Source organism: Mirounga angustirostris, unplaced genomic scaffold (assembly GCF_029215605.1).
Source record: "Mirounga angustirostris isolate CCGP_5_RB_7025 unplaced genomic scaffold, mMirAng1.0.hap1 SCAF_13, whole genome shotgun sequence".
NCBI classification, from domain to species: Eukaryota; Metazoa; Chordata; class Mammalia; order Carnivora; family Phocidae; genus Mirounga; species Mirounga angustirostris.
Window position 1 is genome coordinate 84,908,525 of NW_026991721.1, and position 26,802 is coordinate 84,935,326.

The window sequence follows — 26,802 nt, forward strand, 5'->3', positions numbered from 1 at the left end:
AAAATCCCTGCCTTTATGGAGCTTTCACTCTAAAAATGGCAAGATTTCATTCTTTTTTATGGCCAAGTAATATTCGTGTGTGTGTGTGTGTGTACCACATCTTCTTTATCCCTTCATCCGCCGATGGACATTTGGGCTCTTTCCATGATTTGTCTATTGTTGAGAATGCTGCTATAAACATAGGGGTGCATGTATCCCTTCGAATCAATATTTTTGTATCGTTTGGGTAAATACCTAGTTGTGCAATTGCTGGGTGGAAGGGTAGTTCTATTTTTAACTTTTTGAGGAAACTCTATACTGTTTTCCACAGTGGCTGTACCAGTTTGCATTCCCACCAACAGTGCATGAGGGTTCCCCTTTCTCCACATCCTCACCAACATCTGTTGTTTCCTGTGTTGTTAATTTTAATGGCTGGCCTTTTTTTTTTTTTCTTTCCAATATTCAAGTCTCAGCCCAAATGTGAGTATCCTAGAAAAGACTTCTTTGGGGGTGCCTGGGTGGCTCAGTAGTTAAGCATCTGCGTTCAGCTCAGCTCAGGTTATCATCCCGGGGTCCTAGGTTCAAGCCCCACGTCTGGCTCCCTGCTAGGCAGGAAGCCTGCTTCTCCCTTTTCTCCTTGTCTGTGCTCTCTCTTGTCACCTGTCTCTCTCTCAAATAAATAAATAAAATCTTAAAAAAAAAACCCAAGACTTCTTTGACACTCTAAATTGCCAGCATTTCCCACACTTCACATTTTCCTGCTTTACTTTTTTTTTTTTTTTAAAGATTTTATTTATTTGAGGGGAGCCTGGTTGGCTCAGTCAAACGTCTGCCTTCGGCTCAGGTCATGATCCCAGGGTCCTGGGATGGAGCCTTGTTCTCCCATTCCACTTGGCTCCTCCCTCTGCTCATTCTCTCTCTTTCTTTCAAATAAATAAAATCTTAAAAAAAAAAAAGATTTGTTTGGGGCACCTAGGTGGCTCAGTCGTTAAGCGTCTGCCTTCGGTTCAGGTCATGATCCTAGGATCCTGGGATCGAACCCCACATCAGGCTCCCTGCTCTGCGGGAAGCCTGCTTCTCCCTCTCCCACTTCCCCTGCTTGTGTTCTCTCTCTCGCTATGTCTCTCTCTGTCAAATAAATAAATAAAATCTTAAAAAAAAAAAAAGATTTGTTTGAGAGAGAGCTCGCAAGAGCAGGGGAAGGGGGAGTTGGAGGGGGAGGGGTAGTGGGAGAGGGAGAAGCAAATTCTCCGCTGAGCAGGAAGTCCTATGGCCGCTCGATCCCAGGACCCTGGGATCATGACCTGAGTGGAAGGCAGGCACTTAACCAACTGAGCCACCCAAGTGCCCCTGCTTTATTTTCTTTATAGCACTTATCACCTGGAATTATCTTAATTTCTTCTGTTCCCTCTACCATATACAGTACATATTCAATAAATATTTAAATATTAATAAATAAATTCAATAGTATACCAAAATGAGTGAATTTTACTGAGTATAAATTTAAAATTAAAAATTTATATGAGGGTCACCTGGCTGACTCCAGTCATTAGAGAGTGTACCTCTTGATCTCAGGGTTGTGAGTTTGAGCCCCACATTGAGTGTAGAGAATACTTAAAAAACAATCTTAAAAAAATATATGAAATGCAGGTTGCTGAGGTTCACTCAAGGTCTTCTGAATAAAAAATTTTTGGGGTGGTGTCCAACTGTAATATGTGTGCCCTCTAAAGTTTCAGACCATTTCTCAAAGTCCATGAGGGTAACTTGTGCTCTGTAGTCCAGATAGCCCCCTTCCTCATGTCAACTTCCCCTTTTGGGTTCCTTGACATTTCTGGTCAGCAGACCTCATTTGGGACCATCTTAATCCATCAGAGAGTGTGATATGTCAAATCTCAAAATAGGGAAAGTTTTCTCTAGAGGCCAAAGGATACAGGAGCAGACCTGTCCAGCGTCTGGCATTGTCTGTCCACTGACGGGGCTAAAGGGGAACACTGGAATGACTTTCTTAACCAATATAATCTTTCCTAAGGCAACTGACTTCCATGTGTCCAGTGAAGAGTTACTTGCATCTGCCTCATCAGGTGGCAGGTGGGTGGCACGGCCTCAAGAGACAAAGCAGGGCACCCCATCCGAGGGAGAGCCCTCCACCGCGCGGGCCCCTGCCCGCGCCACCCCAAATACATTTCCTTCTCAGTTAAGTTCAACAAGTGTTTATGGACCACCTCATTCTAAGTCTGTGCAGCCTCGTCCCTGTGGAGGAACAAGACATGGTCTAGTTATCAAGTTGCTTACGAGGCAATCAACTGTCTTGAAGTTTTTAAAAACGCTATGTTCTCCTACTCTTTCCACTTTGTTGCCAATTTTTAAAATAAAACAGTGAGGAGGACATTGTTGAATGGATTTTACAGATTCCGCTCCCCACCCGTGGATGTATTCTATTCTCAAGTCTTTTGCTTAGTTGTGCTTTCTTCCTCTTTTTCTTCGTTAGCCAATTAGTTTAGCAGTTTTGTCTGTTTTATCACCAGTAACACTTCATTCGTTTAAGTTCCAGGTTGGGAGGTATTTTTACATGTAAATCTCAATCTTCAAAACAATGTAGCAAGGTAGATGTTTTGGAGGGGAAAACTGCTCCCTGAATGTTCAAAGGTTCAAGGTCTCTTCCAGATCTAGTTGCCATTCCTATTAGGGGTTGCTATCTAGGGCTGGGCGTCTTGCTCCAAAGCTTGGGTTCCTTTCTGTGCACTTGGCTGCCCTTTGGGAAGGCAATTTTATGGGATGGTAGGATGTGGAAGCCTGAGGTTAAGAAATGAGTGACTGAGTCCCTGGTTAATCAGTGTCGAATAATACTTCGTGTTTCTGAAAAAATGGGAAGAGGGAAAAGGAGAGATGCGGTGAGGCGCTCCAGGGTTTGGCAAGGACTGAGCACGCACGCAGTCGCGGGGTCAGGGGTGGGAGGCACCGTCAGCCCAGAATGAGCGCGCGGCGGGCGCCGTACACCCAGACGCCTGGAGCCCGAGGCCCAGGAAGGCGCATGCCGACCGGCCGAGGCCCGCGCTGCGTTCGGGGTTCGCGCGTAGCATCGGTTCAGCTGAGCTCCGCAAGTAGGTCGGCCTCAGGTGCAAAACTGTGAGCGCGCCAAGCCGGAGCACGCCCGTAAGCCGGCGGCGCGCTCGTCCCGCCACGTCCCCTGGCTCGGCGTCTCAGGACACCGGGCCTCTCGGGTGTCGGGGGGGGGGGGCGCTGGCTCGCACCCCGATGAGCACTCCATCCCCTCTACCTGGGCCACCGAGGCTGGACGTTTCCCCACTCGGCGGCCACGGGACCCTCAGGGCCGGTTTGACCCTGAATCCGAAGAGTCGGCTCTTCTGATTGGCTTAGAGTACAAACGCAGGCGAGCGCTGCCTGAGACCCGCTCTTTGATTGGGTTTTAAATGAACAGCAGAGCACGAAATAAAGAGGCCTTCAGTCATTGGGCCATTGTGTGAATCTCCTTTTGGCTTTCTCTGCCGCCTGAATAAGCGTCTCAGGATCTTCGTCATGAGTCTTAAATCTGGGCCTGTCAGTTCGCCCCAGCGTTACTCGTCTCTAGGCAGGGCATGGGGTTTACAGAGTTCAACCAATCATAGAACGTCGAGATCAGGTTGCCAGGCAGATTATGCTAATAAGGCCCCGCCTTTTATGCTGCTCCCACTCTGCGGCGGGAAGAACCACCTGGAGGTGGCGGGGGGGGTTCGATTTCCATCACCCCTAGGGAGAGAGGATCGGGGACCCGCTGATCTTCCAGCTCCCCTCACCCAACGTCGTGTAAGTACCTAAAGGATTAAGGGAACCGGATAAGCCAGCGTCCAGAGTACCCCATCGACTGGGAGGGTGTTTCGTCTTTGCTTAGTCCCACCCAAAATGGCGCCAAGCTCTTTCCGCGTCTCAGAGCCCGGCCGGGGCCAACCGACCGCGGACCCGGGTGGGGGGGGAAACTGATGGTGGTGGTGGGGGGGAGAAATCCCGGCGGCACCGCCCGATGGTACAGTCCAGCCGGGGCTGGGACAAGGCACCTCACTCGGGGTGGGGGGTCAAACCATCTGCACCTTCTAAGGGGAAAGGGGCAAAAACCCCTAAAGGAGCCCCTCCTGGCGCTGCGTTCAGCGATGGCTTCGGCGCCTCTTGGCCCCTGCCTCCCCCGCGCGCAGCCTCCCCCCTGCGACCCCCGAGTGGCTCGCACGCTCCGCCGGCCGCGCGCACCTCTCCTCCCCTGCCCGCGTTGGTTGGGCCGGGACGGCAGTTGGGCGCCCTGCGCGCTCCTGCCGCAGCGGTTGGGCCGGCGCTCGGGGTGCGGCGGCCGCTCGGGGTGCAGCGGGCGGTCTCCGCCCGCCGGGTACCCGGGGGGCAGCGCGGGGGTGGCGGCGCGGCCCGGGCCTCGGGGCCAGGCGGGCAGCCGGCCGGCGCGATGGAGGGCTCCCTCGAATGGGGCGCCCTGCTTTGTCTCGTGAGGCCGCGCCACCCACCTGCCATTGATTGCGGGTCCCCCCCAGTCCCATATTTACAAGTTGGCGTCGCCGGGACCCGGGGAGGCCCGGCTTGGAGTGGCGTGCGGGTAGCACGTTTGGGTCAGTCTTGGTAAACAGCGTCCCGGGGTGGGCAGGGCGGAGGCCGAGGTCAACCTGCGCTCGGTGTTGCGTGCAAAGGCGTGAGCCAGAGGCCCTTGGGAGCGGGTTGATAGTGTTGAGATTCCAGCCGATCATCAGCTTTCGTTAAGCCTTTTTTAGTCAGTAGCCAGGTATTAGGTACTCTACCAAGGAAAATGAACGCAGCGCTGTCGAACTTGGCGTGCGTGCGTGTTTAGCCTTGCTTGGCGGATTTGCTGGATTTCAGTCAATTTTCAATCAATGTTTGTGTACGCTTAAGCCCAGAGAGGGCTGGTTTTGGTGCTGTCATCGAGGATTAAGTGTGCGATGAGTCCCACCCAGCTCAGCCATGTGCCTAATTCTGCACCATCGTCTGTTCAAATCTTGTTCCACAAAGTTTTTTAACCTCAACAGTACTTAACCTTCATTATTTTAAAACCAACAAAATCACTCGTGACTGTTTTGTGACCTCTTTCCACCACCCGTTACTTTGTTATCCCTCTCCCTATTGCAGTAAGCTCTTTGAAGGCAGGAAGGTACACTGTTTTTGGTACTCTTCTACCCATTCCATTCCCGGCACCACAATAGTTTCCACGTTGATGAATCATAGTTACATGTTACTCTAGAATTGAGAAAATTGCCTTTGTTGGGGGGCAAAGCCGCGTTTTAAAGTAGTGCTGATTCAATCTGGTATATTTAGAAGTCTACCTTTACTTTTTTAATGAGTAGAGGTGAAATTGACAAAAAATGGGCCGTTTTAAAGTGAACAATTTAGGGTCGCCTGGGTGTCTCAGTCGGTTAAACGTCTGTCTTGCCTTCGGCTCAGGCTATGATTCCAGGTCTTGGGATAGATGGAGTCCCGCACTGGGCTCCTTGCTCAATGGGGAGCTTACTTCTCCCTCTGCGGGGCCCCCTGCATGTGCTCTCTCTCTGACAAGTAAATAAATAAAATCTTAAAAAAATAAAGAAAACAATTTGTAGTAGATCAACATTTTAAAATTTTGGGCCAAGAGGTTATTCCCAACCTTGTGACTCCTCTTACTGATTTATTCCTTGACCATCCACTCTTGGCTCTCCTTTGTTTTGCAAGGGTGCTTACCTGCTTTCTCTTTTCCTAAATGAACCATTTTTAGTTTCCAAATGTTGTGCAGCACAAGTATTAATCTGCGCATCATATATTGTACATGTGAATGTAATCAAGTATGTATTATAGATAAGGCAAAGTTCATGTCTTCAAGGGCCCTGAATGCTTTTTGCTTAGAACATGGTGGTATAAGGGATAGCCTATCAATCCAATATAATACTAAATTGATTGGTACAACCTCAGTTTCCACTTGTCTAATTTTATTTTTTCTTACTAGTTTTAACAATAATATATGATCATTGTAGAAAACAGAAAATATAGAAACAGGTTAAAATAAAAATTACCTAAAGTAAAATTACCACAGATAATCCTTGCTGATATTTTAGTGTGCTTTAAATCTTGGTGTGTGTATGAAACATTTTTACAAACTTGGCATCATATTTGGCTTTTGTTTCTAGTTTTGTTTTTCATGTAGATCGGTACCCTAATGACTTCACTGATGATTTGCCACTGTAGTACTTTTCCCCATTACTTGAAGGGGGCATTATGAAACCCTCTGAACTGAAAGAATTATAACATTTGATTCATTTTACTTTTTAGAAACATGTCCTAATGGGATAGGTTTCTGAGTAACACGCAGAGTTGATCAGAGTTGAAAAATATTGAGCTATAATTATAGTTTCCTTAATTTTACATTTCAAGCACTAGTAAACACATTGTAACTACATACTTTCAGTTGGTAAAAGTGATTACTAAACATGTTGTCATTGCAGTGTTTGAATTGTTTAGTCAGAGTTTGTTTTAAAATTGAATGCTGATGTACTTTGACCTATTACCACCTAAAGTAATCTTCCCCTGCCACACCTCTTTTCCCAGAGTGTAGACACACCCCCCTCCAGGAATTTGTATGTTTTTTATAAGCAGAATTTATTACTGCTTAAATTTATCATAGGTACTTTAATAGATTAGCAAATGAGAATGTGGTCTGGTGTTTAGAAAGAGCTAGTGATTTAAGAAAAAGGAAATGTTTGCTACAAGCAAATCTTTGCAGAATGGTCCCTCTGGGATTCTCTGGAGTACTGTGTAGGGGGAGGAAGGTAAGGGGGAGCTGCTGACTTCATTATTTTGGTCAGTCTCCTTTGAAGTCTTCTTCTCCCTCTTCTGGCATGATACTGTTTACTTGATTTACTTGAATCACTGCTAAATCTGGTCTCTGTCTTTTTTTGTTCTCAAGGCTACAACATATTTCAAGATTCATGTGGAACATTCTGAACTAGTGCCTTTCCAGTTTGTTTCCTCCCCCTCCTTCTGTGACATGGATACTTCACTATTAGTACTGAAACATTATTTCCATTCCCTTCCCCAGATCCTTCAGTGGCTTACACATTACCTGTGTAGATTTTAAATTTGTTCAGGTTGTGGAAAGCACCTGGAAGTAGGTTTTGTTTTGTTTTTTGATAACTTTGAAATAGTTAGAAAATTCCTTGGCGGGGGTGGGGGTGGGGGGGGTGGGGGTGAGGAAATGGAGAGGGAGGGGAGAGATTATGGATAATCTCAAATAACAATTATAGCAAGACTAGTTACAATGTAGAGAAAACAAACATACGATCAACACTATGCAATATTTTAAGAACCCCAAGTAGATTGCTGAAAGGTCATTATCTGCTAAAATGGTCCATTATTGTTTGTTATTCATTTCCTAGTTGAACTCTTATTTCAACATTAGAATATTGGAGCTACAAGCTCCCTTTCTTGACCCATGTCTTTCTAGGTCTGATTCGCTGGTTGTAACCCACGGCCTTTTTCCGATTGTGATTTTTAGAAGAGCTATCCCTTAGATCTGTGCAGTCCAATATGGTAGCCACTGGCCACACGTGGCTGTGGAGCACTTGAAATTTGCCTAGTGCTGTAAGTGTAAAATACTTTTATGCCAGATTTTGAGATTCAGTGTGAAAAAAAAAATTCAATTGATAAAATGTTGATTATAAAATTTATTTATTTATTTTTAAGTAATCTCTATACCCAATGTTGGGCTCGTACTCATGACCCCGAGATCAAGAGTCATGTGCTTTTCCCACTGAGCCAGCCAGGTGCTCTTAAAATATTGATTATATGTTGAAATGATAATATGTTACATATACTAGGTTAAATAATTATATTATTGCAATTTCACCTGTTTCAACTTTTAAAAAAATGTGGCTACTAGAAGATTTAAAATTACATATGTGGCTTGCCTGTGTGGCTTGCATGGTTTTTCTGTTGAACTGAGCAGCCTTAGACTTAGTTTAATGGGAGTGGGGTGTTTCCAAGTAGCAGTAAGCCCTCATACAATGTATTATCTTTTGGTTTCTATAGTTTCATCTAATAGATACTGCTAATATGTAGGTGTGCCTGATTTTTTTCTTAATGCTTATGATAGCTCTCACAGAAGCATTATTCTTTTGAAGAAAACCTTAAAACCACTTATAGGTAATTAACTGTTACTGAATTAATAAACTCAATTAATCATTTGAACTTAAAATAATAAAATGAAAATCTAGGGGCGCCTGGGTGGCTCAGTTGGTTGGGCGACTGCCTTCGGCTCAGGTCATGATCCTGGAGTCCCGGGATCGAGTCCCGCATCGGGCTCCCTGCTCGGCAGGGAGTCTGCTTCTCCCTCTGACCCTCCTCCCTCTCATGCTCTCTGTCTCTCATTCTCTCTCTCTCAAATAAATAAATAAAATCTTTAAAAAAAAAAAAAGAAAAGAAAATCTATTGAGCACCTAATCCATTTAAAAAAAGTCAAGCTAAGCATAATCAGCTGAATTTTACCAAACTTGGTCTGCTACTTACTCATTGATTTTTATAATGTGTCATTTTTTCAAAGATTTAAGAAATACTTCTGGGAGAAAGTTGAAATTGAGAAAATCAAGCTCACATTTTTTTTTTTTCCTCCTATGATTTAGGAAGAGGGCCATGATAGTTTAATTCCAAGTGTGGAATACTTTGGACCAGCTCATGGGACAACTGTCCTTTTAAAAAAAACACAAAAGAGTCATAGCTTACAGATAAAATCATGTTCTTTTTATGCCTGTATTTGAAAACAAATATTTCCTTCTACCCTGTATGGAGGTTTGGTATGTTGTAGCATCTACAGCATGGGCTGTGAAGGCAAAGAAACCTAGATTCATAGACTAGATTAAATTGATTCATCTTGGGCCCACTACATAAAATCTGTAAGCTTAGTTTCTTTCTTTCTTTTTCTTTTTTTAATTTTTTATTTATTTTTATTTTTTTATTTTTTAGATTTTATTGATTTATTTGACAGAGAGAGACACAGCAAGAGAGGGAACACAAGCAGGGGGAGTGGGAGAGGGAGAAGGAGAAGCAGGCTTCCCGACGAACAGGGAGCCCGATGCGGGGCTCGATCCCAGGACCCTGGGATCATGACCTGAGCCGAAGGCAGACACTTAACTGACTGAGCCACCCAGGTGCCCCTTTCTCTCTATCTTTTTTTTAAAGATTTTATTTATTTATTTGAGAGAGAGAGAATGAGAGAGAGCACATGAGAGGGGGGAGGGTCAGAGGGAGAAGCAAACTCCCTGCCGAGCAGGGAGCCCGATGCGGGACTCGATCCCGAGACTCCAGGATCAAGACCTGAGCCGAAGGCAGTCGCTTAACCAACTGAGCCACCCAGGCACCCTCTCTTTTTTTTTTTTTTAAGATTTTATTAATTTATTTGACAGAGAAAGAGAGCAAACAAGCAGGGGGAGAGGCAGGCAGAGGGAGAGGGAGAAGTAGACTCCCCGCTGAGCAAGGAGCCCAACAAGGACTTGATCCCAAGACCTTGGGGTCATGACATGAGCCAAAGGCAGACACTTAACTGAGTCACCCAGGCATCCCTGCCCCCTTTTTAAAGATTTTATTTATTTATTTGACAGAGCAGTTTCTTTATTAAATCATATAACTAGTTTTTTTAAGATTGATTTATATTTTAGAGAGAGACAGAGAGCCTGGTGTGGAGGGGCAGAGGGAAAGGGAGAGTCTCAAGAAGACTCTGTGCTGTGCCGAGTGCTGAGGGCTGAGCGCAGAGCCCCATGCATGGTTCGATCTCACCACCCTGAGATCACAACCTCAGCGGAAACCAAGAGTCAGTTGCTCTATGGACTGCGTCATCCAGGCACCCATCATTTAACTAGTTCTTAATTATTAATGGAGATAATAATAGTACCAATCTCATAGTCTTGGTATGAGAATGCTTGTTATCAGTTACTACAATAATATAAATGGCTCAGTAACAAAGCACATAGTGATCAGTGGCTCAGTGACTACCGATTTTGGACCCTCTGCTTCAGCCAAACCAGTCTTCCCACTGTCCCTGAAATATTCTGGAGTTTTCCTTCATGTTTTCACACCTTCATTTCTCAAATGGAATGTTTGTGTCATCCCCCCAACCCCCCACCTCCTCCTCTAGTTCTGTCCACCAAAATCCCACCCATCTTTCTCGAGCAGTTGGTTGGTAAACTTTTTTTCGGTAAAGAACCGGGGAGTAAATATTTGTGGTTTTGTGGGCCATATGGTCCCTGTTACAACTGCTCCTTCACCCCTGTCATGTGAAGCATGGCTGTGTTCCAATTAAACTTTATTTATGGACCCCAAAGTGTGATGTACTATAACTTTCATGTGTTATGAAATACTCTTTTTTTGGAGTCTTTTCAACTATTTTATTATTTTTAGAAATATTTTATTTATTTGAGAGAGCGTGCACGCAGAAGCAGGGGGGAGGGGCAGAGGGAAAAGCAGACTCCCTGCCAAGCAGGGAGCCCAATGTGGGACTTGATCCCAGGACCCTGGGATCATGACCTGAGCTGGAGGCAGACGCTTAACAGACTGAGCCACCCAGGAGCCCTTTTTCAACTATTTTAAAATGTAAAAACCATTCTTAGCTCACAGGCTATATCCAAAAACAGATGTTGAGCCACTCTTGGGCTGTAGTTTGCCAACCCCTCCACACATTCTTCATTGAGTTCCTGTTGACCATCTTACTTGAAAGTGATCCCTTGGGGCGCCTGGGTGGCTCAGTAGTTAAGCGTCTGCCTTCAGCTCAGGTCATGATCCCAGGGTCCTGGGATAGAGTCCCGCATCGGGCTCCTTGCTCCGCAGGAAGCGTGCTTCTCCCTCTCCTACTCCCCCTGCTTGTGTTCCCTCTCTCACTGTGTCTCTCTCTGTCAAATAAGTAAATAAAATCTTAAAAAAAAAAAAAGAAAGTGACCCCTTTTGTCTCTGAATGTCCTACAGGATTTTTGTACTGTTTTGTAATAATAGCATTTATTGAGTACTTAATTTGTATCATGTAGGAATTATTTATGCTTATTTCTTGTTTCCTAAATATGCTAAAAATTCCGAGAAGTGATGGATAGATTTTAGCCTCCTCATATAGAATGCAGTACAAGAATGCCATTTCCTTACTGGATTCTAAGATGTTTGGAGGAATAAAGGAGTGAAGGTAATTAATTTTAAGATATTCGAGGTGATTTCCTAGATTTTCTTCCTTTTACTTCAAAATTTTTATTTTTTGTGTGCAATTCTCTTCTTGCTTGAAAATCTTGAGGCCAGTCTGTTTTCGGTCTTACTACAAACTGTGATTATAGGCAACCTTATTATCATGTCCTTCTGATGGCGGAATAGCTCTAACACCTATGGCTAATTGTTGCTTTGCATTTGACTAAATTTTTTAGTGTGTTTTCTAAGGCATCTGTTTACATTTCATCCTTAATGTGTGACATTGACAGAACAGTATTGTAACTAGTTTACAGATGAGAATAAGGAGACAATTTAGTGAATGATGTGAGAGCGGTGGGAGCTAAGGCTAGGAGCAAGGTGTGTGGGTTCTCAATCTCAGGCGACGGTGTGTAAATTAATTAGATTTCAGTCTCTTTACTCATTTATCCATCTTCTCTTGAAGTTGATGAATGAAATTATTCTGGATTTTATTTATTTATTTATTTTAAAGATTTTATTTATTTATTTGAGAGAGAGAATGAGATAGAGAGAGCATGAGAGCGGGGGGGAGGGTCAGAGGGAGAAGCAGATTTCCCGCTGAGCAGGGAGCCGATGCGGGACTCGATCCCGGGACTCCAGGATCATGACCTGAGCCGAAGGCAGTCGCTTAACCAACTGAGCCACCCAGGCGCCCTATTCTGGATTTTAATTAAGTACTTCATACATTGATAAATATAAGGACCTACAACCAGTTGGTGTTTAGGATACTTGTTTATGTAACATATAAGTTTTCTCAAGTACGTTAAACCTGTTGAAGTAAGATATGACATAACTATAAAATGTTAACTCTAGAATTAAGACTAAATTGGGGGGGTACCTGGGTGGCTCAGTCACTTGAAGGTCTGACTTATGGTTTCATCTCAGGTCATGATCTCCTGGTGGTGGGATCTAGCCCCACTTTGGGCTCTGTGCTCAGCACCGAGTCTTCTTCAGATTCTTTCTTCCTCTCCTTTCCCCTCTGCCCCTCCCCGCTCACACTCTCTCTCTCTCTAAAATAAATAAATAAATAAAATCTTAAAAAACAACAGCAACCCGCCTCCCCCTAAATTATGGAGAGCCTGGCTGACTCAATCAGTGGGGCATGTGACTCTTGATCTTGGGGTTGTGAGTTTAAGCCCCAGGTTGAGGGTAAAGAGTACTTAAAAAAATACCCAAAACTAAACTAAATTATGCAGCAGAAACTGTACTTTGATGAACTTTGTTCCATTAAAAAATTTGGGGGCACCTGGGTGGCTCAATTCTTAAGTGTCTGCCTTCGGCTTGGGTCATGATCCCACAGTCCTGGGGTCGAGCCCCACATCGGGCCCCCTGCTCAGTGGAAAGCCTGCTTCTCCCTCTCCTACTCCCCCTGCTTGTGTTCCCCTTTCGCTGTGTCTGTCTCTGGCAAATAAATAAATAAAATCTTTAAAAAAAAATTTTTTTAAGAATGCTTATATTCATATTTATATATGAATTCTATATGAGTTATCCCAAAGTCTAGGTGTCTCATCAAGAAAAACGGTATCTTTTGGGGTGCCTGGGTGGCTCAGTCAAGCTTCTGACTCTTGATTTTGGCTCAGGTCATGATCCCAGGGTTGTGAGATTGAGCTCTGTGTTGGGCTCTGTGCTCAGTGAGGAATGTGCTTGAGATTCTCTCTCCCTCTCTGCTTCTCCCCCTGCTTGTGCTCGCTCTCTCTCAAATAAATAAATAAGTAAATAAATAAAATCTAAAAAATGATATCTTTCTATACATCATTAAAAAATATCCTATCTTTTTGGGGCACCTGGTTGGCTCAGTCGATGGAGCATGTAACTCTTGATCTCAGAGTTGTGGGTTTGAGCCCCACGTTGGGTGTAGAGATTACTTAAAAATAAAAAAATTTAGGGGCGCCTAGGTGGCTCAGTCGTTGGGCGTCTGCCTTTGGCTCAGGTCATGATACCAGGGTCCTGGGATCGAGCTCCGCATCGGGCTCCCTGCTCGGCAGGGAGCCTGCTTCTCCCTCTCCCACTCCCCCTACTTGTGTTCCCTCTCTTGCTGCCTCTCTCTGTCAAATAAATAAAAAAAATCTTTAAAAAAAATTAAAAAATAAAATTTAGAAACAGTCATATCTTTTTTTCAGATCCATGGTTTTTCACCATTTATAGGAGATATGGGACACCTGGCTGGTTCAATTGGTAGAGCATGTGACTTGATGTTGGGGTTGTGGGTTCAAGTACCACATTGGGTGTAGAGACTGCTTAAAAATAAAATCTTTGAAAAAAACTATTGGAGATATATTTTAAATCTAACAAAATATGTATAAAAGATCTTTACAGAAAAAATTCTATGACTTTATTGAGTGACTTTAAGTGAAACCTAAATAAATGAGGAAGATACACTGGTTCAAGGATCGGAAGATTTATATTGCAAGGTGTTAATTCTTTGGAAACAGACTTAAGATTTAATGTAATCCCAGCAAACTTGAAAAAATAGACAAGCTGATACTAAACGTTTTGTTAATGCCCAAGAAAAGGCAAGAGACTCTTGAAAAGGAAAAAATAAATTGGAAAAACATCTCTACTGGAGATCAAGAAGAGCTGTCATAATTAAGACAGTGTGGTATTGGCACCAGGATAGACTAATTGATCAGTAGAACACTGTGAGGAGTACAGAAATAGATTCACACATATTCAGACACTTAATTTATGACCCAGGAGGCATGGCAAATGAAAGACAAAACAATAAAGCTTTTAGAAGTTAATATAGGAGAGTGTATTCATGACCTCAGGATAGGTCTTGGATATAAAATCTTTTTTTTTTTTTTAAAGATTTTATTTATTTATTTGACAGAGAGAGACACAGTGAGAGAGGGAACACAAGCAGGAGGAGTGGGAGAGGGAGAAGCAGGCCTCCCGCTGAGCAGGGAGCCCGATGCGGGACTCGATCCCAGGACCCTGGGATCATGACCTGAGCCGAAGGCAGATGCTTAACGACTGAGCCACCCAGGCGCCCCTTGGGTATAGAATCTTATCTTAGATAAGATGTTACCTGCACTAATAGAATAATGGGTGGAAGTCTTGAACAGGCACTTCAGAAAAGGAGATATCCAAATGTCTAATGAAGGCATAATAAGGTGTTCAACCTTGTTAATCAAGGAAATGCAAATTACAACCATAGTGCCATATTACTGCATACCTAAATTACAGTTGGCAATACCGAATCCTGATGCTGTTGAGCAATAGGAACATTCATACCTAGCTGATAGGAATATAACTTGGTATGACTACTTTGGAAACCAGTTTGGAATTATCTAGAAAGTCAAAGATATGCTGACCCTGAAGCCCAGCAATTCCCCTGCTAGAGAAATGCATATACACGAGATAAGCAGAAAAGATATTTGGAGTAATTAATTTTCCTGATATGAGTTGACTCAGTTAATATTTGAGGGCTGCTATGTTTTGTTCTGTACACACAGGTAGTTTTTGTCTTGGTATAACAGTGAATTAATGTTATTTACATTTTCCCTCTCTGCTGAAAAAAAAATTTTTTTCTTTTAAGATTTATTTTTTGACAGAGACAGCGGGAGAGGGAATGCAAGCAGAGGGAGTAGCAGGCTTCCCGCCTAGCAGGGAGCCTGATGCGGGGCTCGATCCCAGGACCCTGGGATCACGACCCGAGCCAAAGGCAGATGCTTAACGACTGAGCCACCCAGGCGCCCCTCTGCTGAAAATTTTAATACAAATCTTTCATCCAGTCTGTTCTTCAGTTCCTAAAACAATGCTGAGCACAGAACAAGCATTTAATAAATATTATTGTGTTTTTAAAAATTATTATTTGATTTTTATAATGGGTACTCTTCACTCTAGCTTTGTAGTTACCTCAACTAATCTGGCTATAGACTGATTTGCCCATTTAAATCTCTTTGGGGGTTTGGTAAATTATAACCTCCCCGGTTCCTTTGGGATCAAGCCGAACCTAGTGATTGCATCATCTGGTGGGAGGCCAAAGCAACAGGAGCAGATCCAAGCGTCGCTTGAGTTTTGGGAGTTTTGCCTAGGAGAAAGCTGTGCAGCAGAGAGGGAAATGATCAAGCTCTGTAGTAAAAGGGATCTGGGTTCAAATCCCACTTATGAGCGTTATGATCTTGGACAAGTACAAATTTTTGGTTGTTGTGAAGATTGAAATTGAGTATTTAAAGGCCATCTCACAATGCCTGGCATGTGATAGATGCTGAGTAAATGGCAATAGCTCTAATTATCACTATTCCACTGGTGTTTACTTAAGTAATATTGGATTTCCACAGTATACATTTTCATTAGGATGGACTATGATTATGCTGAGTTTTTTTTTTTTTTAAGATTTTATTTATTTATTTGAGAGAGAGAATGAGAGAGAGAGAGCATGAGAGGGGGGAGGGTCAGAGGGAGAAGCAGACTCCCTGCCGAGCAGGGAGCCCGATGCGGGACTCGATCCCGGGACTCCAGGATCATGACCTGAGCTGAAGGCAGTCGCCCAACCGACTGAGCCACCCAGGCGCCCTATGCTGAGTTTTTAAAATAAAAAACTGCACCCACTAGGGGATCCTAATTTTGTGGTCTCCCTTAACCACTTCACTGGATTTGCGAATGAATCCAACATGTTATAGTCTGCATCTGAATGAAATGTTTCAGCTAAGCGTTTGCAGAGTAGATGTGGCTGAGACTTCTAAACAGGAGCTTGATGCCATATTTTGTCTCTCTTTATGGAAGAAAATGCTAATCACAGAGTTAAAATTCTATCCATTTTAATTTGAAATATACATATTTTCTAGTGTAATAAGTTAGTTGAGAGACCCCTTGCTTATAGTTAAGAGATATTTATTCTCAAATCAATTGTTTAATAATGAAAATGTATTAAAATTGGAAGTAAGACTTTTCTGGATAAGATACCCTCCTGATCTAATGCTTAGCCTGTGCTGATCATAATTTAAATAGTTATTAACATTTGTAATACACCCTATGCTATTATACTCTAACAAACATCCCACTCTAAACAGTGAGCCTGTGAGTTAGCTAAGACAGGTGATGTTATTTCAGTTGTTAAGATAAAGAACTTTTTATTTGCCTTCACATTCAATATTTTTACACTGCTCTGTACTTTAAGAAATGTCCTGGCTTGTAGAAGATAATTCTGAATACTAGAACAGTGGCTCTGGCCTCCTATAGTTAGTTTTATTAGGATGGAGGAAGATGAAATTTGAAGGTTGAATTTAGATTTTAAGTCTTAATTATATGCCAGTAAGATAGAATTTTTATGAAGGCAGTAACTGCCTCATTATGTCATCTGTCTGGGCTCACCATCTTGTTAATCAAACACTTGTCTTTGACCATTCTGTGTTTTATATTTAAATTTGCAAACAGGGGACTTGAGGTGGAGGAATGAGAACTTGAAAATGAGCAGCAGGTGAGACCTCATTAACCTGTTCTCGGAGGAAGTAAATTGGATATAAAAGGAATTACTTCAAACTAGTATCAATTTGCTTCTTAGTCTTGGGTCAGCGCAGTGGCTCAGCCTATTTGAACAAAAGGCTGCGTAATGTTTCAGGAGTTGAGGTATCGTGAACAGGTAGTTACACTGTTTTCTCTTGTATTAAACACGTAGTGTTAAATAAGGAAAAGTTGGGTTCTACAATAATTTCCTGTAACCAATTTTTTTTTAAAGATTTCATTCATTTATTTATTTTTAAGATTTTATTTATTTATTTGAGACAGAGAGAATGAGAGACAGAGAGCATGAGAGGGAGGAGGGTCAGAGGGAGAAGCAGACTCCCTGCGGAGCAGGGAGCCTGATGCGGGACTCGATCCCAGGACTCCAGGATCATGACCTGAGCCGAAGGCAGTCGCTTAACCAACTGAGCCACCCAGGCACCCATGATTTCATTTATTTATTTGACAGAGAGAGACACAGCAAGAGAGGGAACACAAGCAGGGGGAGTGGGAGAGGGAGAAGCAGGCTTCCTGCAGAGCAGGGAGCCCAATGCGGGGCTTGATCCCAGGACCCTGGGATCATGACCTGAGCTGAAGGCAGACGCTTAATGACTGAGCCACCCAGGCGCCCCATCCTGTAACCAATTTTAGTTTTTTTTTTTTTCACTTAAAACATTAAAGCACTTGAATTTAAAGAAACAGCTTACTACTTAAGAGTATGCCTCTTTACATTATCCAGTATTTTGTCCTAACAACTTGGAATTGTGATTGTTGAGTCATAGTTACCACCCAGAACCATCTGTAAGAAGGGCTTTTAAGGGCTCCAGAACACCCACCTGCCAGTCTCCTAGTTAGTTACTGCAATTGCTAATTCAACAAAAGAGCTTGAGATATTTGGGCCAAATAGCTTTCTGTGTCCAGGTGTGCCAGGGGCCACAGCTCGTATTTATGCCCCTGCTAGTTGTCTTGTGAAACAAGGCCACCGTTCAAAAAGGGAGCTAGGATAATGTGCTTACAGCTATGTAAATCCATTATCCAGAGTTGAAACACAGGGGCGCTCAGTGTTACTTGATGAGTCATTTGTAGCAATCTTTCAGTCTTCAAATGTTCCTCATAAATCCATATTTACATACAAACTTTATTTCAAATATTCCTCATAAGTGGATGGAACAGATTTGCTTGTTAGCGTGTGGAGAGGGAAGCTGGAGAATCAAATACTCATGAGAGTGATGTGGTTGGCAAGGAAGACCACCTAAATTAACAATCACCTCAGCCTTTTCAGAATTCTGACATAAATACCACAAACATATTAGGGAGGTTGGTAAGTTGTGTATTTTGAGCAAAGGTGTCAGGATTATTCCTAAGTTTTTGTTTAGTAATAAAGTCTTTTTTTTTTAAGGTGATGATTTTGAATACTGAATGTTTGTGTATAAATGTCTATTAATATCACTAAGTCCCAGTAGGACTTCAGAGCACTTATCCTTGCTTATTAAAGGCAGGTGTTGGTCTCATTATAATCAGTCTCATATTACTTCTAGAATGATTTTCCAAAAAGTGTTATTGCCATGATAAAAGATTTTTCTTCCCTTGTTGTCCAAGAGTTAGCCAGATCTGGCTGACATCAGAATCATGGGGATACTTATTTGTTATTTTTTTAAAAATAAGGAATGCTGGGCGCCTGGGTGGCTCAGTTGGTTAAGCAACTGCCTTTGGCTCAGGTCATGATCCTGGAGTCCCTGGATCGAGTCCCGCATCGGGCTCTCTGCTCGGCAGGGAGTCTGCTTCTCCCTCTGACCCTCCCCCCTCTCATGTGCTCTCTCTCTCTCACATTCTCTCTGTCTCAAATAAATAAAAATCTTAAAAAAAAAGAAAAAGAAAAATAAGGAATGCTTCATGAAGTTGCCTGTCATCCTTGTGCGGGGCATGCCCATCTTCTCTGTATCGTTCCAATTTTAATACCTGTGCTGCGGAGGAGAGCACTGCCTGGGGACACTTAAAAACAAAATGCCTGCTCTTCCCCTCTGCCTTGCAATTGATTGAATCAATTCTCGGGGGGGGGGGTGGTGGTGGTGGTTCCTGGCTGGCTCAGTCTGTAGAGCATTTGACCCTTGATCTCGGGGCCATGAGTTCAAGCCCCACATTGAGTGTAGAGCTTACTTAAAAAAAAAAAAAAAAAATTCTCATGGGTAAGGCTCTGGAATTTGTCTTTTTGCCTAGCTTCCTAGGTGATTCTGATAAAACCAGTTCATGAACTTTGGGAACTTTAATTCTTTAACTTGAAGTCTTTTACAGGCTCATCCTGTTTGAGACTTTTCTCTCTCAGTTACTAGGCCCTGAGCATTCCTCAATGCCTCTTGAGTCTGGAACTTTCTCAAGCTATAAAATATATATATATTTTTATATATATATATACACATATACGTATATAAATATAAATAAGTTAAAAATAAATATATGAATGTATAAATATTATACATATACACACATGTAAAAGTTCTTGATGTTTATTGCCAAACTGCTTCCTAGATGTTCTGCATTGACTTAAATGTCCATTTTTTTCTTTTTTAAAAAATGGCTTTATTGAGGTATCATTCATATACCATACAAATCACTTATTTAAAGAGCTTTAGTGTATTTTATAGTTCTGCAACAGTCACCACAGTCAGTTCTAGAATATTTTCATAACCCTCAGAAGAAACTCCACACCTCTTGTCTTAATTTCCCATCTCTATTCTGCTTCCTGTCTCTATTCTTGTGCTATTCTGCAGATTTCATATAAGTGAAATCATTTGATAAGCGGTCCTTTGTGATTAGCGTCTTTGACTTAGCAGAGCACCTCGCACCTCATCATGTCAGACCTGCTTTCCTTACCAGGGCCTAAACAAAAATTGAGAGGTCTGAGAGGCAGAGAAGCCTGCAGAACTTTAGGCAATCTCTTGGGACTGAAGAGATAGAGATCCGAGTTGAAGGACTACAAAGGCAGTCAGAACAGGAGGGCCAACATCCCAGAGACAAAGAAGACACAGGTGAGCCTGGGATTAGCCCTGGTTTTCCTCTTGAGGCATTTGCTGCTAAACTGCTGGTCAAGAGGGTAACGAGCGAAAAGTAACTGAATAGAAGAGTAGGGATTTTGGTAGTCTCACATTGTTGGGGAGACAAAAACTGGAATTCAGGGCCCACCAAAGAGGAAGCTCCCTAGGAAACACCTCAGAGTCTCTGTTGCAAATTCTGGAAGGTCAGACCTAGGAGCAGACGCAATCTGCAGACCAGCCCGTAGTCAGCTCCATGGGACTGAGTGCCCTACCCATCTGCAGCCTGCCAGAGGATAGGTGGATCGTGGAGGAAGATGGTGGTTCCCTGTGGGAGAGGACGCTATGAGGCTTTCAGGCACTGGTGGTGTTCCATGCTTTGATCCACCACATTGCTCTGTGACCATCCCTCGAGTCAGATGCTCATGATTTGTGCTCTTTTCCATAGGCCTGTGATACACTCTGCTGCTTTGAGGTTTGCACCTAAAATCTTGTGAGAGGAGAATAGAGGACTCCTGACAGATTCTCTTTGAAATTGCCTTCAGATTTTACCAGCCAACCAGCTTTCTTTGTAAAAAGGAAAAGGCAAACATCAAGGTTTATCATTCTTTAGAACTCACACTGAGTGGTGGTTCCTTTTGAACTCTCAAGGATTTTAATGTAGAATTGGCTGGCTGAGACCCCCAACAAGACTCTTAGCCTAGATTTTTCTTTTCTTTGAGGAAGGAGGAGAACTTGGTGCCTGGTGGGAAGATTTCTGTATGGGGAGTAGAAGGGCAAAGGGACATATAAATGGAGTGAGAAAAGAAGGCCAAGGGGACCAATTCAGATCTGCTTGAGCCATTCCTTGCTTGTTTTTGTCATCCTCTTTTCTATTTCTTTTTTTTTAACCTTAGTTCAGTGCTCTTCTGGTTACACAATATTGTCTTTGATGATGGCCAGCAATGAATTAGGAGAATTTCTTTAGGATGTATTCTGCAATAGTTTTTAGTCTGTAACACATTAGTCCCCTAATATTAAAAGTGCTGCTTATTCTGAAATTTTTCTACCATCGTCTGCTCACTTACCCAGTTTCTAAAGTTTTTTCTGAAGTTTTTTTCCAATGGCATAAAATTTTATCTGGAGAGTTGCCTGGCCGGCTCAGTCAGTAGGGCATGCGACTCTTGATCTCAGAGTCGTGAGTTCAAGCCCCATGTTGGGCATGAATCCTACTTAAAATCAATCAATCAACCAATAAAACAAATAATTTTTTATCTGGGGGAATTTTTCTGTAATCTTGAACATTTCATTGTTCATCGGGCTCTCAGAAACCTTTAGTTCCTTAGGCATATTTTCCCTAATTAAAATTGTGTTTATTTTACTTCCGTGTGGAATTAAAAATATATTTTCATCCTATGACTCCACCCTCACTCGCTGGTTTCCAGTAGCTCCTTAGCCTGGGGGCAGAGGGGTGCAATAGGATGGGGCCCTGGGTTGGTAAATGGAGGGAGTTCAGGCTGGGCAGACCCACAACTGGGCGGGTTACGTGAGCTCTCTCTCCATCATTTACTGCTCTGTGAAATGGAGCTCATCTGGGTTGAGATGAAGAGCAAATCAACAGTACCTGTCAGGGCATTTGGAACACCTTGCCAGACAAGGTGTTATAGTATTGTTATTTAAATGTCTCATTTCCAGTTTTTCTCAGTGTTAGCAATTTGTTGTGAATTTTTAAAATTGAGAAACTCATGTGACAGATTATTTAGGCTTCCTCTTTTCAGCAAGAATGGGGAATTTGCGCTGAAATTTCTAGAATTTTGTTATTCGTCCATTGCTACTTCCGCTACCACTTCCTGTTCATCTTTAAGAGCTGAGACCAGTAGCTTTTTGTCCTTTCTTCTGAGTTCTAAAACTGTTTTGTCCAGAAATCAGTTAAATGTAAAATTTCTCCTTGCCATTCCAAATGAGTGAGAGTAATAGAAGCCCTTTATTTTCATTTCACTTGGCCTAATTTTGTAGCTTTCCAATTTAGTATTACCACTTAGTCATGCAGGGGTCAGCAGCTGTTCAGAGCAGTCCTTTATGATTCTGTACTATTGTTTTCTGAATTGTGAGGATACAGGTTTTAAAGATTGTGTTTATTTATGTTGAGAGAGAGAGCGCGCTTGTGAGTGGGGGCAGGGGCAGAGGGAGAGGGAGAATCTCAAGCAGGCTCCACGTTGGGTGCAGAGCCTAACACGGGGCAAGATCTCACAACTCTGAGATCATGACCTGAGCTGAAATTGAGAGTCAGAGCTTAACCGACTGAGCCACCCAGGTGCCCCAAAGATACAGGTTTTAAACAACTTCATTGGGTTGTTCTGACCTTAAATTAATGAACAAATTGGTGTTACTTGCTTAGACCAGTGACTAGCACGGGGAAGGCACTCGACACGTGTTAGCTATCCACATATCCTATCCCCGTGACTGGCCCTGTGCACATCGTCATCCCTCGGCCACGCCCCAGGGGCACAGTGCCAGAGCCAGAGGGCTGTGGTTAACGGTAGATGCTCCTGTGGCTGGTGGGATAGGGTGTTTTGCAAGCCCTGCATTAAAAAGTACGGTGTATGGTGTAAAACCCAAGATGAATAAGGTCAAGAGTCAGCGATCCAAGAAATAAATCCAGAACCAGAGCCTGGACGTTTGTGAGCTAGGAAACTAGGAGGTAGGGGAAAAAAGGAGCAGTTGAAATAGATCCACAGAGTGGCCTGTTCTGACTGGGCCTACAGGAAAGTGAACTGGACAAGGGTCTTCCTTTGTACCCTCTCGCTTGGCCACCCCGCTCCCCCCGCCAAAAGGAGTTTTGGAGGCCCCTCATGTTGGGGAGGTATTTGTACCAAAGAAGTGGGAAGAATGAGACTGAGGTTTGACTGGACATTGACAATAAGGGACGCCTGGGTGGCTCAGTTAAGCGTCTGCCTTAGGCTCAGGGTCCTGGGGATGTAGTTTTGGAATGGTGGTGAGGTCAGGAGCTGACGGCCTAGAAAAAATTCTTAAGATGTTTTTGGTGCAGAAAGGTGATTTTAGGGCGCCTAGGTGGCTCAGTTGGTTAAGCGATGCCTTCGGCTCAGGTCATAATCCTGGAGTCCCTGGATTGAGTCCCGCATCGGGCTCCCTGCTCGGCAGGGAGTCTGCTTCTCCCTCTGACCCTCCCCCCTCTCATGTGTTCTCTCTCAAATAAATAAATAAAATCTTAAAAAAAAAAAAAAAAAAGGTGATTTTATTAAAGCATGGGGACAGAATCCAGGGGCAGAAAGAGGAGCTGCACTGGGGTTGTGAGGAATGGCTGATTATATACTATGGGATTGGGGCGGGAAGGACAAAAGGAGGGGTCCAAAGGGACTTTCATATGCTAAGAAGGCCCTCAGGATACTGGAAGCCTGGCTATTATCAAGCTAAGGTTGTTTTTCCCTCTAGCAAAGCACTAACATTAAGATAGATAGAAGTTTCCTGGAGGAATGTCACATATCCCACCCAGGAGTGGGGGGAAGGGCGGAGAGGTTGCGGGGTGTCAGCCTGTGCTTTGTCCTCTGCATGCCTTTTGCTCCCTCATCACGGGGATCAAGCCCTGAGCCCCAGGTCTCATTGGGCTCCCTCCCAGCGGGGAGTCTGCTTCTCCCTCTCCCTCTGCCTCTTCCCCTGCTCCCGGGCTCGCTCTCTATCAAATCTCAAATAAATAAATAATAAAATCTTGCAAAGAGAAAAGAGCAATCGCTGCTATTTATTGTTCACCTGTGGTGTGCCAGGCACTTTGGAGGTGCTGTATGTGGTAGCCGCCCTGCTTCGAGAAAAGAATGGCGGATTGGCCGTCAGGAATTCCGGAAAGGGGTGAGTCGGAGGTCAGCCCCTGTGACCTGAGCTGGGAGGGATTGCAGTGGTGACCGCAGGAGTGCAGGTTCAATCAGGCTGGGCAGAGGCCGGCCCGTGGAGGGCAGGGTTCATTGCTGAATGGGAGGAGTAGGGGCGCTGAGTGACCATGGGGTTTCTTCATGGTCTGGATGGAAAAGGGCACCAGCCAAGTCCCATGTCCACCCTGGCGGAGACTGCATTTCTACTGCAGTCATCTATGGCATATTTTTATTTTTATTTGTTTTTGTGGTAAAATATACATAAAACAGAAGCTACCGTTTAACCATTTTTTTTTTTTTAAGATTTTATTTATTTATTTGACAGAGAGAGACATAGCGAGAGAGGGAACACAAGCAGGGGGAGTGGGAGAGGGAGAAGCAGGCTCCCGGCTGAGCAGGGAGCCCGACGCGGGACTCGATCCCAGGACCCTGGGATCATGACCTGAGCCGAAGGCAGACGCTTAACGACTGAGCCACCCAGGCGCCCCCCGTTTAACCATTTTTAAGCGTACCATTCAGTGACAATAAGTACATTCCCAGTGTTGTGCAACCGTCACCATTATTGACTTTCAGAACTTTTTCATCATTCCAAACAGATTCTTTACCCATTAAACAATAACTTGCCCAGGCCCTGGGAACCTCTGTTCTGCTTTCTGTGTCTATGCGTAGGATTACTCTAGGGACCTCATAAGCGGAGGCCTACAATATGTGTCCTGTTGTGCCTGGCTTATTTCACTTAGCATCATGTTGTTAAGGTTCATCCACCTTATAGCATCTGTCAGAATTTCCTTCCTTTTTGTTTGTTTTTAAAATTTATTATTTTTTTAAAATTTTTATTTCTTTTTTTTTATCCTTCCTTTTTAAAGCTGAGTAATATTTCATTCTCTGTGTTGACCAGATTGTGTTTATCTTTTCATCTGTTGATGGTGTGTATGGCATTTTTTAGCAGTGTTCCGGGCACCTTATCAGGATCCCATTTGTTCCCAAAAGGTCACTGTCCTTAGTAGTCTGAGAGTGGTGGGAGCTTACCAGGTGTCTCTTTCCCCAACCCCGATTGTAACTACCTCAGGAAATCTTTATCAGGGGAATAATCTCATGTTCTCCTTTCACTTCTAATTCTTATCCTGTTACCTCAGAACAATCAGATTCTTTTTTTCTCCTTGACTTTTTTCTCTCCCTTCTCTGCCCCACTCCCCTGCCTACTTTGTTGTTTAGTTATTTCTTTCTTAGATTTCTCTTCACCTCCACTTTGTCCTCCTGCCTCCTTTCCTCCCAGTCTTATTGTTCTCTTCTGGAATACTCTGATCTTCTGTTTCCTCGTTGCTTTCCTCTTTTCTTTTTTTCTGGCCTTTCTTATTCCCTTTTCTCTTTCCCCTAGTTAATTTCTTCTTGCTGTACCCTTTTTAATTTATGGCTCAAAATTCACCTGAATTATTATTTCTTTTATTTAACTTTTAAAGTGTTTACCATATTCTAGTGTTCTAGGCATTTTGCAAATACTAACTCACTTAATTCTCTTTATACCTCTATGAAGTAGATCCTATTTCTGTTTCCATGTTACACCGGATGACATTGAGCCACAGAGAGATTAGGTAATTTGTACAAGGTCAACCGTTAGTGAAGGGCGGAACCAGGATTGGGACCCACAGGTATGGCTCCAGTTTATGGGCCCTGATCTACTTCCCTGCTCTGAATGCAGCTCCCTAGCTCAAGGGCAGAGGTGTGTTGTAGTTCAAGGTCAAGTTAAACATAAAAAATGCTTGTCCCACCAAGCTCTAAATGTTTATCCCGAAGTCTCATGGTAGCCTGTGCAGAGGGGTGTAAGAGCACCTGGCTGTGGGGGTCCCAAACAGCACTGCAGGCCGCTGACAAAATCCAAAGGCAGAGAAGCAAGTGGTGTGGAAACAAGAAAGGAATTTATTTCAGTGAGGTCAGCACAGGGAAGACGGAAGACTAGCATCTCAAAGACTGTCTCCAAAGTGCTGAAAATAGTTCAGGTTTGTATAAGGAAAATGTGGGGCAAAGGTGGGTGGGTAAGTACGGGTGGGCAGTGAAGGTCAGGCCATTCATTGCCTTGGGGTCAGTCCCGTGGGGTCTTGCTGGCTCAGGGCAGTCCTTATTGCTTGAGGGGGTAGTTTTGCCCGCAGGGTCTTCTGCCTGCTCCGAGAGACCTGCTGGAAAGAAGAACCCAACTAGGAAGTTTAAAGTCAAAATGGAGGCAGCCAAAGTCCCTTTTCATTGTCTTGTATATTCACAGGAGTCTTTATTTACCTTTTATCTTATACTCTTTAAATCTGTATTTTTAGGGGCGCCTGGGTGGCTCAATTGGTTAAGCGACTGCCTTCGGCTCAGGTCATGATCCTGGAGTCCCGGGATCGAGTCCCGCAACGGGCTCCCTGCTCGGCAGGGAGTCTGCTTCTCTCTCTGACCCTCCTCCCTCTCATGCTCTCTGTCTCTCATTCTCTCTGTCTCAAATAAATAAATAAAATCTTTAAAAAACAAAAAACAAACAAACAAAAATAAATCTGTATTTTTACAAGTACCATGATTAAAAAGAAATCATCTTTTTTTAATCTTTTTAAATTTAATTTTATTTATTTATTTATTTGAGAGAGAGTGAGAGAGCACAAGCGGGGTAAGGGGCAGAGGGAGAAGCAGGCTCCCCGCTGGGCAGGGAGCCCGAAGTGGGGCTAGATCCCAGGGCTCCAGGATCATGACCCGAGCCGAAGGCAGACGCTCAACCAACCGAGTCACCCAGGTGCCCCCAAATCATTTAATCTTAATTATAGATTCAGAACTGAAATGATATGTAGAATTGAATTATATAGTTTATATAGAACTGAAAGCAGTTTGATGAAGTTATTATATAAAAAGGTAACCGATTTTCCTTAATACATTTAGTTTTGTTTTCTAGCTTTGTTTAATCACTGACCTCTGACATTGTAACAGATGGTTCCTTAAGTTTTTATTTCAGCTAAATTTATTTTATTTCGATTAAATTATTAGTAAATAAACTTTTTTATTATCCAGGGAATCAAAATATAGTGTGTAACATAACTTTAAAGGAAATACACAAAGCATTATCCACCAATTTAAATTCTTAGTGTTTGGAGTGTAATCCATGCCTAAATTGCTTTCTGTCTTGTACTCATCTTTACTGGGATGGTTTAGCTGGGAAGTCAAGGACAATAAGCTTAAAGACAAAAAGGAGAGCTAAGACAAACAGGTTTAGGCAATGTAAGAAATCTCTGCTTAAAGCA

General features: G+C 43.3%; 1 protein-coding gene and 1 non-coding gene across 3 annotated transcripts in view; one reads left to right on the forward strand and one right to left on the reverse strand.

Annotated features, from left to right (window-relative positions):
* Window positions 1-3,643: 3,643 nt before the first annotated feature.
* The window catches only part of PRDM10 (PR/SET domain 10), a 104,851-nt gene continuing 81,692 nt past the window's right edge, over window positions 3,644-26,802 (forward strand). For both annotated transcript variants that reach the window (XR_010407030.1, XM_045894693.3), the window contains exon 1: window positions 3,644-3,783. The gene's annotated coding sequence lies outside the window, so the exon portion shown is untranslated. The remainder of the gene's footprint in view (window positions 3,784-26,802) is intronic.
* On the reverse strand, window positions 18,526-18,630 carry LOC123858059 (U6 spliceosomal RNA). Its single transcript, XR_006794026.1, has one exon. It is a non-coding gene; the product is annotated as a U6 spliceosomal RNA (small nuclear RNA).